The sequence below is a fragment of the Rhincodon typus genome, chromosome 30 (assembly GCF_021869965.1).
Source record: "Rhincodon typus isolate 14 chromosome 30, sRhiTyp1.1, whole genome shotgun sequence".
Lineage (NCBI taxonomy): Eukaryota > Metazoa > Chordata > Chondrichthyes > Orectolobiformes > Rhincodontidae > Rhincodon > Rhincodon typus.
In genome coordinates, this window is record NC_063361.1 from 3,016,772 (window position 1) to 3,029,645 (window position 12,874).

Sequence of the window (12,874 nt, forward strand, 5' to 3'; positions counted from 1 at the left end):
CATATCTTCAATATTCAAGAAATTCTGAGATGAATTGACAGTAGAATTCTGTGAGACACTCTGATTGTGGAAGGTGTTACATAAATGCAACCTGTTTCCCTGGATTTGTCTTGCTTTTTATGTATAGGACATACTTCGGAAATTTTCTACATTGCCGGTTGGATGCCAGTGTTGTAACTGTACTGGAACATTTTGACTAGGGGAGCGACAAGTTCTGGAGCACAAGTCTTCAGTACTATTGCCGGAATGTTTTCAGCGTCCATAGCCTTTGCAGTATCCAGTCCCTCCAACTGTATTTTGATGACACGTACATTGAATGAAATTGGCTCTGTAATGCTGGGGACCAACTGGAAGAAGCCGAGATGGATAATCCACTCAGCACTTTCTCACAGCACCAGGGACCCGGGTTTGATTCCACCCTCGGGCGACTGTCTGTGTGGAGTTTGCACATTCTGCTCGTGTCTGTGTGGGTTTCCTCCGGGTGCTCTGGTTTCCTCCCACAGTCCAAAGATGTGCAGTCTAGGTGGATTGGCCATGCTAAGATTGCCTGTAGTGTTCAGGGATGTGTAGATTAGGTGGGTTATAGGGGGTTGGGTCTGGGTGGGATGCTCTGAGGGTCAGTGTGGACTTGTTGGGCCAAAGGGCCTGTTTCCACACTGTAGGGATTTTATGATGTATGATCTAAATTTTGTTTCTCTTTACAAGTCTAGGCATGTCTGGTGGTTAGCAACGCTACCTCAGCGCCAGGGACCTGGGTTCAATTTCAGCCTTGGGCAACTGTCTGTGTGGAGTTTGCACATTCTCATGTTTGCTTGGGTTTCCTCCACATGCTCCGGTTTCCTCTCACAATTCAAAGATGTGTAGATTAGGTGGATTGGCCATGCTAAGTCACCCGTAACGTCCAGGGAAGTGCAGGATTATGGGGATAGGGTAGGAGGGGGAGTCTGGGTGGGATGCTCTTTGGAGAGTTGGTGTGGACTTGTTGGGCCAAATGGCCTATTTCCACACTGTAGGGATTCTACGATTCTATAGTCAGTGCAGAATCAGACACACAAGTCTCCAAAACATACAGCCATAACAGTACAAAAACTTAAGAGGTTTGACACAGCATTGCTTCAAATTGAGTCTTCTGTCCTTTCTAGCTATTGCGCTAACTTGACCTTGGCTCAGGACAATCTGGATGTGGTCTTCTTTGTATACGGGTAATCTTGGAACAAACACAACTGTCAGGAGCCTTTAAGTGAAAGGTAGCTGGTTCTAGCAACACAAGATCGGTTGACAGCCAGCACATTAGACAATAGCCATATTAACCACCTGATCACATAGATCTTCAGGTTCCGAAAACAAATGTTTGGTCAGTTCCTGGTTGGACGGAAACTAAATACCTTAAGTACTTCTTAGGAATGCTGTTCATAGAGTGTTCATCCCAATCATAAATTCAGGCTGTTGCAGACTTCCCCCACTACAAAGAAATGCAAGCATAGGTACAGAAATGTACAATTTCAAAACATTCCTTCATGAAAGGAGGACTGAACACGTTGGGAAATTGTTTTCTTTCATCTGGCATGTACTGGAGCTAAAACAAAGTTGTATATTTTCATACTGGAGTCTTCAGTCAGGTTTGCCATCTTTTTAAAGCAGACAGAGCTTCAGTGTTTTCAAGCTTAATTTGTTTAACCTGGCTTTGGTGATATTTCAACTGGCTGCAGTCCCCCCCGATTCTTATTACTGCTACATTATAACTGATCCAACAGTTCGCAGGAGTCCAAAACTTAGTTTTATTGTGCAATGTTCAAAGCTGACTTATTTTCCCATATTAAATGAATAAATGCATTTAACTCAATCTTCAATGCAGCCCAAATGCATCTTCACAGAGTGGCAGGGTTGAATTAGAAATAAAAAAGTTATTGATTTGCCATGGTGGGAGAAAAGATAGCACAGCAAAACAAATCTTAAAAATAGCAGAATGCAACACGCACACAGTCAGAAAATCAGCACAGGCGAAGGAAACAGGTGAAGCTGGAATTCCAAATTCCTATGCTTTTCCTGTGCCTTCCACTCTTAATATCTGGACCTTAATATTTTCCATAGATCCGATAGGTACTTCACAAATCTTTTTAGCCTTTCTGCATCTTTATTGGCCCGATACCAATAACCCTTTTGTAAATTGCTTCAGCTACAGCGTCCAAGCTTTACCTCCCAAGAATCTTTCTCACATATTGAGCATCATACCAAGTCTCATATCAGCCCTGAACTAACAACCGAATGCATTTTACAGATATATATATAAATGAATATATACATACACTTGTAATTTAATCCATGCATTTACTATTAATATACTTAATAAACACCTTGAAAGGAAAATATAATGGCTATAATATTTCTGTTAAGCTCTTATTTTGTAATTGACCATTGTACAAGGTACTTTTTTCCAGTATATAGTCTTTCAAACCACAGAAATTAAATTGGCCTGAATCAATGTCTGCAAGTTCCAACCACCTCTACTTTGTTCAACTTAACTTCACAAAGAGATGAACTCATAAAACCCTGTAAACATCAGCCTAAGTTTGCAGGATTTTAGTTAGAATCAGCTCCATTACCAGTCACATACATATGATAGCATATTCACTTATGTTTGATTATGAGATAATCCTCCTTCAAAACAGCATGTCCACAACAGCTCAATTGTGTAAATGGGATCTGCCTGATGTTACTCAATGTGTTAATCAGCCCTCCAATTCTCACTCTAACATCTCCACTGAACAATTTCAAGTGCGTCCATTTCACCTGCTGTGTGTTTGACTAAGCTCAATGAAAGCTTGAAGAACTACATATCATTATATCTGGAAACTTACAATTTTCTGTTCTAAACAACAGTATTAATAGTTTCAAAACTTAGCTACCTCTTAAAGCAATAAGATGTCAGAGATGAAGAGTGGATGGAGCAGCAGCTGACGGCACAGGCAATAACTTGGATCTATACAGCACTATAATACAGTCCCAAGGTGATTCTTGGCAGCGTGCTGAAAACACTATTTGCCAAGGTTTTTGAGGGAAATCTTAAAAGGTGTGGGAGGAAACTTTGATCAGCTGCGGCTCAGTTGGTAGCATGGTCCCCCTTGAGTTAGAGGTTATGGCTTCAGATTCATTCCATGACTGGAGAACAAAAATCAAAGCTGATATTCCACCGCAGTAATAAGGGAGTGTTACTGTAAGAGATGACATTAAATAGAGGTCCCTTTCTGAACATCAACATTGATAAATTTCACACCTTTAAAAAAAATTCTGCCTTTTCATTCTTACGACTAAACTAGATAACCTCACATTTGCCTACAAGATTCAACTTGTTGCACACTCATTCAACCTGTCTTTCCCTTTCCAGCCTCAGTGTACACCATCAGTGTACAAATTCACCTAGTAAACTTGGAATCTACATTAATCTCTATCAATTCATCTATTGACTATTAATGTAGACCAGAAAAATGGAGGTCCCAGCACTGATCTTTCAGCACATCACTAGTCACAGCCTGCCAACTTGAAAATGCCCTGTTTATGCATACTGTCTGCTTCCTATCCATTAACCAATCTTCTATTCATGCTAATATTATCCCCAACTTATTGAGCCTTTGTCCAGCATATTAGCCTTTTGTGTTATACTTTATTGAATATATTTTAGAAAGTGCAGGTCAGTACCAAAGTCCACTGTATGCTTTTCTCTCTACCCACAGAGTACAGTGAAAAGAGAAAAAAAAAAAATGGCAAACTCAATGCATTTTAAATAAATCACTTTAACACTTAACACACTGAAACGTGGATTATAAATACAGGGATTAAGTACAGTGAATTTGCCTCACCAAGAATGTCATCAATTTGTATTGATGACTAGGAAGAATTGTTCACCTCAATAGATGAATCACCCTTAGGCCAGGTTAGAAAATTGAAAGTTAATGATTAGTTGTTCCTATTTAATCCTGCATGTAATCCAAATTCCTGTAAAATCCAAAATCAAGCGTGGTCTTGGACTTGGTCTAAAGGGTGCTGGATTTTAAACACCAGACGCTTACATTTTATACTAAGTTCCCTTTATTTACTCCACTAGTTACATTTTTCAATTTGGTTTTCACCTTTGTGAAACCATGGTGGCTTTGTCTGATTATACCGTGCTTTCCGAAATGCATTCCCCAACATATTCCAACACTTTCCGGATAACTGACTTAAGGCTAATCGGCCTACAATTTTCTGAACTCTTTGTCCCTCCTTTCTCAAATAGGAGTAATATATTTGTTAACTTTCAAACTGCTGGGAGGGGCTCTTGTGGTGCCATGGTAGTGTCCGTGCATCAGGGCCAAAAGGTTCAGGTTTGACGTTCCACCTGTTCCAAAGGTACGTCATAACACGTCCAAACCGTTTGACTTAAAATACTTTCTCCTATCTGTTGGGACCATTTCAGATTCTACAGACTTTTGGAAAATCATAGCTGGGGACGGATCTCTGTAGCCAAATATTTTAGAACTCTAAATGTAGTCCGATACATAACTTGCCTTCCAATGTGAAGACGGACAATATTTATTCAATGGATCTACCATTTTCTCATTCCCCATAATGCTTTCTCCTGTCTCTACTTCTGAAAGACTAGCACTTGGTTTAGCTTCTCTCTTCATTTTTAAATGCTTGTAAAAGCTCCAGTAATTGGATTTATATCCAAGGTTATTTTTCACTTCATATTCTGTTTTCTTCCTTTTTTATTAACTTTTTGTTTGAACAGTTGTCTGAATAAATTAACTCATTCTGCAGTAGCACTATGTTGCTCAATTAATGTACTGTTGTATTTGGCCCTGGGTCGAACATATCACAATACATTGAGCATATCGCCATGATTACATCTATCCAATTTTGCATCGACTCTGATTAGTTACATCAGGACAAAACACTGCTTGTCTGTCTGCATACCTATGTTGGATTTTTTTTTTTGTATATGCTACATCATTGCAGGATAGTTACATGAGCATATCCTATAGTGAATTCTCTACATTTAAAATAGTCTGTAAAATTCTGTATTGCTTCGGTGAAGTCATATCAGAATAGCTTGGTTCATCTTCACTCTCTTCAACACTGATCACACAACTGGAAGTGTCACAGTTTTGCATATGTGCATTTAAGATGTCTTGGATATCTTAAATAAGCTGTTTGTCTTGTTACAGCATTTCAGCATGTTCTGCGCTGTTCTGTGAATCTTCATTTGTATACGTTAATTAACCAAGGTATACAAAATGAATTCTAGTATATTACCTCCACATTGCATTAAAATATTCAGGAATATTTTGCACCCATTCTATAAACCTGTTTGACTATATTTGCAATGGTTCTGTACTCACATATGTTATTGTGGGAAGCAGCACTGGTGAATGGCACATCTTGTTATATCGCAAGATAATTCTTTATGGTCAATTTAGTATTTTAGGGAATTTTTGCACTGTCTCAGTATACCTTCATCAGCTGCATGACTATGATACACTGGCATTATAAGCTTCCACTGTTATATTCTACAACAGTATAACTCTGTATACCTTTATAACATAGCTGACATATTGGGGTTACCATTGGCCAGAGACTGAACTGGACAAGCCATATAAACACAGTTGCTACAAGAGGAGGTCAGGAGCTGGAAATTCTGTTGTGAGTAACTCTCCCCAAAGCCAGTCCTGTATCTATAAGGCACAAGTCAAGAATATGATGGAATGCACTTCATTTGCTTGGATCAATGCAGCTCCCAGAAAACAAATGGATTGTTAGCATCAAGGACAAAGCAGTCTACTTGATTGGCACCACATGCAACAGAATGGCAGCGATGACTAACCAGCTACCAGATGCACTGCAGCAATTCACCAGGCCCCGAGTATAGTACATTCCTACTGTATGTCCTAATCTACCAACTTCTATCACCTGGAAGGACAAAGCCATCAGGTGCATGAAACACCGACTACAAGTTCACCTCCAAGATGCACACCTCTCCCACTTGAGACTAAACTGCTTAACTCATCATTGTCACTGAGTTAAAATCCTGAAACCCCAACCCCAACAGCACCATGGGCAACCTACCTGCATATCAATATGCCCCACCACTCCATTGACTGCAGCAGTTCAAGGCAGCTAACTTTCTCAAGGATGATGCAGCGGCTGAGCAATAAATTGCCCACATTCTGTCAGCAAATGTAAAAAGAAACTAAAGAAACGTTTATAGGTTTGTTCTGCAGCGCACAGTACTAGCATCTTATGTGTATTTAATAAGCCAGCATTAATCTCATGTAGTTTACCCGTAGTAGTCTCATTATATTCAGCACTACAAAGTAGTGCATTCTGTGCAATCTCTCCTCAAGTGCATTAATGCATTCCCAAGTATTCTGCATATGTTCATTGGCACACATGTGTTTTATCTTATGTTTTGGATAAGTGGATTGGTATCATATTTAAAACCATCTCTGCCAATGTACAACATTATATTCTAAAGTCGGTCTGAATGCTATCATTTGAACAACCCATTTCAATTCATATTTGGATATTATGCATATCCCAAAGTATTTTGCACTAACTTAATGCATTTGAAGCTACAAACTGCATAACCCCGGCAGACTGTACAACAACTCTGCAAACTGCGTTTTTATGTTCCCAGCAAATCAGACAGCCCCAAACCTGAGTTATGCAGAATCATTTGTAAGTCCCAGGATATTCGGCGCTAGCTCAGTGTACACATAGCCCGTTATACGTACACTCTCTCAGTGTACCTGCATTTGTATCGTGTGGTCGGTTTGCTGCCGGTTTTGGGAACGTCCCGGTGGTCTCCGGCCTTGCCTCTTGGGCCGCCTACTCCACAGTCTCCAGTTTGATTCGGGGCTCTGGGCCCCGCGCCGCCCTCGATCGCTGTCTGCCTGCACAATTTAGCCCCGACGCCGCGCAGATACCACCGTCTCCATGGCGGTTGCGAATCGGACGGGCCCCAGCCCCCAGAGGTACACTAACGGGCTGCAGTGGGCCACACAACGAACGGCTCTTCCGGAGCAACAACCAGAAAAACTCCGGCCTCCGGCCGCCGCGCACGCGCAGAGTGCCGGAAGCCGGCGGCCATGACTAGATGCGCCTGCGTAGAGTACCGGGTCCGGCACCGCATGCGCAGAACCGGGCAGTGGGCGGGGCAGGCAGGCGCATGCGCAACGCGGGAAGGCGCGGACGTGAAGTGGCTTCATGGCGGAGTTTGTCGGGTTTTGTTTGTGGAGCGTGAGGAAATGGCTGAAATAAAATGGGGCGATGTCGGAGCGGTTTAAGGTGGAGAAAGGTGGGGCTGAGAGGTTTAAGAGAGTGTGGCGGTGGGAGATGGGGTGAGATCGGTGAGAAGAAAGGGCGTGAGGTGATGAATGGAGGGTGTGAGGGTAGCGGGGAGTGTGAGGGAGAGTGAAGGAAGCTCAGGAGTATGAAGTGGGAAGAGGTTAGCCAGTTGAATATACAGCGCACAAGGAAGCCACAGAAACTGCCTCATTTTCTGAAAAAGAGTCCCGACCCGAAACGTCAACTTTCCTGTTCCTCTAGATGCTGCCTGGCTTGCTGTGTTCTTCCATCCTCCTGTTTGTCTATATTGAATAGGTGTTGATGAGACAATGCTGAGAGGTTTCGGATAGAACAATGTGTCGAGAGTTTCAATAGAACAGTTTTTGAGACTGTCCGGCTCCTCGGGTCAGCTTAGCCAATAGGGAAATTATAATATCTAATACTGCCTTTTGTAACACCCTTTCTGGGACAGAAACTCATTGACTAGATTAACTGAATTATGTTACTTACTGTATCTAACTGTTGTAACTTGGTAGCAGGAATCTACATGTCAGTTACCATGTCAACATTGTAAACAATAGTAAGCTACTGTATTTGGGTATACTCCAGGAAATTATATTTAAAGGGGCCACTTGAATCAAAGGGGCTGACACCCCAGTGACAAAGTCAGCCCAACGAGCAGGAACCATGCAAGAGAGAGAGCAACAGCCTCAACCTCTGTTCAGCCGCTGTAACTGGGGTAGTAGATGCTGCCTGGCCTGCTGTGTTCCTTCAGCTCCACACTGTGTTATCTCTGACTCCAGCATCGGCAGTTCTTACTATCTCGCACAGAAACTGCTGTTTGCTCCGCACTGCTTTAATAGGAGCTCTGTTGTAACCATGCTTCGGGTTGGCTGGGCATTTGGTGTCTAGAGGTCGCGCTGTCTTGTTAGACTGCTGCTGCTGTTGTGTCCTATGTATCTTTAGCTTGAATAATGCTCACTCACTCTCAGTAATTCTGAAAGTTCTTCATTTACACGGATATACGTTATACTGGAGAAATGCAGCAGTCTAATGTAGTGTTTCTCTTCTGCCACTCTTCAAGTCTCAATCATTTCTCTGCTTTGCTTATGTCAGAGTAGCATGGTCATTTACACCATCGTTTAATTTCTGTGCTGTAAAAATTCTGATTTGATATTAATTTTTCATTACATTGTATACGTGCCCCTCCTAGAACCATGCTTCATCTGTCTGCTTCCACAATCCTTTTTGCCTTCTGGTACTTGTTGTGGTCAAGATTGCTATGAAGTATGTTAGGATCATTGAAGTAGACTGGAAGCAGTATGAAGCAAACCAGGAACAGTGTGAAAGACGTCGGGATCACCAAAACGTGTAACCACAAGGAAATGTGTACGGTGTTGATAAATGTTGATGCAACGAACAAGGTTAGGTTCAAATATTCAAGGGAAACATGCTTCTAATAAAATGTTTGACAAATTACCTTAAGACTGATTACTAAATTACAGCTGACAACATGGAAGGTTCAACATCCAGTTGGATTTGACAAAATGGGATTGAGGACTGAAAGCCAGTCATGGTGGATAGGATTTTTTTTTGGACTGGAGGGTGGTAGATAGTCATATATTCCAAGTGTCAGTGCTGTGTTGTTTTTGTGTTGTTGTTTTTGCAATAAAGAAATGATTTGGGTCTTGGAATGCTGAGTCAAATTTCAAAATTTATCGATGATACCAAATTTAGAGTGGCAAATCTTAAGATGATTTAAATGGCCTGCAATAGGACATTGACGGGCTATCAGAACGGTCATAGAAGTGGTAGGTGGAATTTAAGACAGCAAAATGAGAGGTGATGCATTTTAGCAGAAAGAAGAGGGACAGGAAATTGAGGCCTAATGGCACAATTCTAACCAGTGTACAGGAATAGAAAGACCAGAGGAGCATGCATTTTGATCTTTTCAAGGGAGTAAGACAGTGGGATCTTGGGCTTCATAATTACAGGCATAAATACAAAGTAAGGGAAGTTATGTTGAGCCTTGATAAAGCTCTGATTGGGTCCTAACTGGAATATTGATCTAACTATAGTTACCATGCTTCAGCAAAAATGTTAGGGTCCTTGAGAGGATGCAGAGGAAATTTACCAGAATGATACTGTGGAATGATGGCTGTAGCTACAAAGGTTAGTTTGGAACAGCTGGAGTTGTTCTCCTTGGAGCAAAGGAGACTGGGTAGATTTGAGGTGTACAAGACTTTAGACAAGGTTGAGGAGGAAAACCACCACTTAACTGATAGTACAAGGAATAGGAGACACGGATTTAAGATTTTGGGTAAGAGACGCAGAGGGACCGTGACGAAAAATATTTTATATAAATGTTATGCAGTGAGTGTTAGTCACCTGGATCTGGCCTTTTGTGAGTGTGATGGAAATAATGATTCTGTGACAAAATTGGATAAGGTTTAGACAAATAAACTTGCAAGACTGTGGGAATTGAGTAGCGGAGTACAAATGACAGGATTGCTCTGGATGGAACCAACATAGACTTCATACAAAGACCATAATCATTTTAACAACATTTCAATTCCCTGAGTCCAATTTAAAAGCTCACGTGACAAGTTTTCAAGTTTTGCAACTTCAGCTGCAACAAGTAAACTAAAACCAGCACTGATTAAACACTATTTCTGTAGGTAACTGCAGAACAGAACTTCCCCTTTTACTTTCAAATGAACAAAGATCTCACTCCATGGTATTATTTTACTCTGTCCCTTAAGTAGGCATTTAATTCACCTGGAACCAGTCTAAAGAGATTTTTCATTTTTAAGGATTTACTTTCATTTTTTTCCTGCCCCAGTCTAGTAACATTTAACCTCAGAACTATCTTTAATGCTCAGGATTTTTCTGGAGATTTTGTCTGTGATTGAAGGCAGACAAATCTTCTAGCCTCATTGTAAGTCCTCAAAGATTTGGTCTTTTCAGTCTAAGTATAAGCTCTCACCTGCATCTCTATGTAATGCATAATAAGAACTTGTTACCTGTGTTCTCTCTCTATCTCTCTCGGATCCTGGCAAACTGACCATTCTGTGAAATTCAGGTACAACTTTTAGGAGAACCTTATAATCTAATCCTACAATGGCTTCCAGTACATTTTATTCCTCTCAAAGCCCATTTCCATGGCAATGTAAATCAATGGGCCTATTTATCAAGGTAAACATGCTGATTTTATACCCTTGAGATATATCAACTTATTCTGTCATGAAACTAAATAGACAATAGATAAAGTATAACCATTTTCAAAATCAGACACTCTTAATTCTTCTTGGGACTTTGGGACTAATAGTATATCCATTGTCAGCAAATATTCTTCTACCATTGTTTGCAAGTGTGAGCATCTTGCATCTTCACAGAGAAACACCTGAATGTCTTTAACAATCAAGCCACCTACTTTTGCTGGCAGCAGGATCCAAAGCAGATCACGTCAGCTCCTTTGTTCCTCCATTTTACTCTAATCAACACAGTCCAAATACGCATACATTCTTATAAAACCACGCATTTGTAACAGCGTAATGAGTCGAATGGCCCCCTTCCATGCTGTAAATTACTCTGTGACAAGGTGGTCAAGAAAGACATAGAGAAAAAAGGTAGCACTGTTGATTAAGGATAATGTTTTATAGTATTAGAATGAGACAATATCCCAGAGTGTTCAAGTACAGAATCTATTTGGTTAGAGCAAAGAAACAATATAGGTACCCTTTCATTGCCCAGCGTATTCCATTCGCCACAAGCTGATGGGTAAAATTTACAGGAATAAATTTACAAGGAAATTGCAGAGGTGCACATAAGTTTCAGAGTAGTACATTTTATTACAGTACATCTTAAAATAATTAACATGTGTAGTGGGCAGAGATGAGCAGGAGTTTCAAGAGTGTATTCAGGACAATATTCTAAAGCAGAATATTTTCATTCCAGTGAGAAAGTTGCTGCATTTGATTCTTGTGAATGAAGTAGACCAGTGGATCAAGTGTCGGTAAGAGAACAATTATGGAACAATGATTATTATATTAGGTTTAGGTTGGTTATAGAAATGTAGGAATTATGAGCAGGAGTAAACCATTTGGCCCATTGAAGCTGCTCTGCCATGTTTTAAGATCATAGTTTATCATCCAACTCATCAGCTTGTTCCTGCTTCTCCCGCGTAGCCTTTGATCCCCAAAAACTGGTTCCAATTCCTTCTTGAAATCACATCTTTCGGCCTTTACTGTTTTCATTGCAGGAAATCCCACAGGTTCACCATTGCCTGAGTGAGGAAATTTCTTCTCATCTCAGTCTTAAATGATCTATCTCATATCCTGGTTCTGAATGACCTGCTATCAGAAGACCATTCCTACATTTATCCTGTCCAGTCCTGTTAGAATTTCATAGGTTGCAATGAGGTGCTTTCTCATTCTTCTGAATTCCAGCAAATTAAATCCTAACTGATTCAACCATTCCTCATATGTCAGCCCTGCTAACCCAGGGATCAGTTTGGTAATGGAGCAGAGTGAGGATGGCTGTTGGACTGGGGACCGGTGCAGGTCAGCGGTTTGTGAGCCCGAAAAGACCATATCTGGAAGACCCCTGCGCTGATCTACTGCATTATAATGTTTATCTGTAACCTGTCTGTAATGTTCATCCTTTTAACTTTATTTCTTAGTTTCTAACTTATACATTGAATCACTGTAATGTATTGTAACTTTCTGTTTTTATTTCTCTATTTTGTATCTCAGATTTGTACCGTGTACTTAAGATGGTGCCATCATGGGTGACATTTTAAACTTTTCAGTGTACTCCTGTACTTGAGTACACATGACAATAAACCTAATTCTAATTCTAAACCTTCGCTGCAATTCCTGTATAGCAAGAACACCCTTCCTCAGGTGAGGAGACCAAAACTGCATACAGTATTCCAGGTATGGTTTCACTAAGGTTCTTTATATGTTCAGCAAGACATCCCTGCTCCTGTAATCAAAAGTTCTGGCTATGAAGGCTAATATACTATTTGGCTTCTTTACTGCATCCCCAAGGACTCGCGCAACTTGTTTGGCAATTATTCCTTGCTCATGACACAATACCCAACCTAAGATTGAGTTTTCTAGTTGGTTCCTCAATGTTTTGGTCCAGAAAACCAATTTGCGCGCACTCCATTAACTCCTCCTCTACAGGATTGTTACTAATTTGATTTGCCTAATCTGTATGTAGATGAAAATCACCCACAGATGTTCCTTTATTTCAGGCGTCTCTACAGTTTCCTGTTTAATGCTATTTCAACATAACTTTACAGTTTGGGAGTCTATATACAACTCCTCCTAATGTTTTTTGCCCCTTGATGTTTTCCAGCTCTGCGGATACAGATTCCACATCTTTAGAACTAATATCCTTCCTCACTGTTGCATTAATTTCCTCTTTGACTGCCTTTTCCTTTTTGTATCTCCTTCTCATATTCAGAAGCATATTCTCATATGCTTCTGGATATTCAGTTCCCATCGTTGGTCACCCTGCAGACATTTCTCCATAATGACGACTA

General features: G+C 40.7%; 1 long non-coding RNA gene across 1 annotated transcript; it reads left to right on the forward strand.

Moving 5' to 3' along the window:
* The first annotated feature begins 7,220 nt into the window (after window positions 1-7,220).
* LOC125486566 lies at window positions 7,221-12,117 on the forward strand. Its single transcript, XR_007265206.1, has 3 exons — window positions 7,221-7,333; window positions 11,281-11,338; window positions 12,078-12,117. It is a non-coding gene; the product is annotated as an uncharacterized LOC125486566 (long non-coding RNA).
* The last annotated feature ends 757 nt before the right edge of the window (window positions 12,118-12,874 follow it).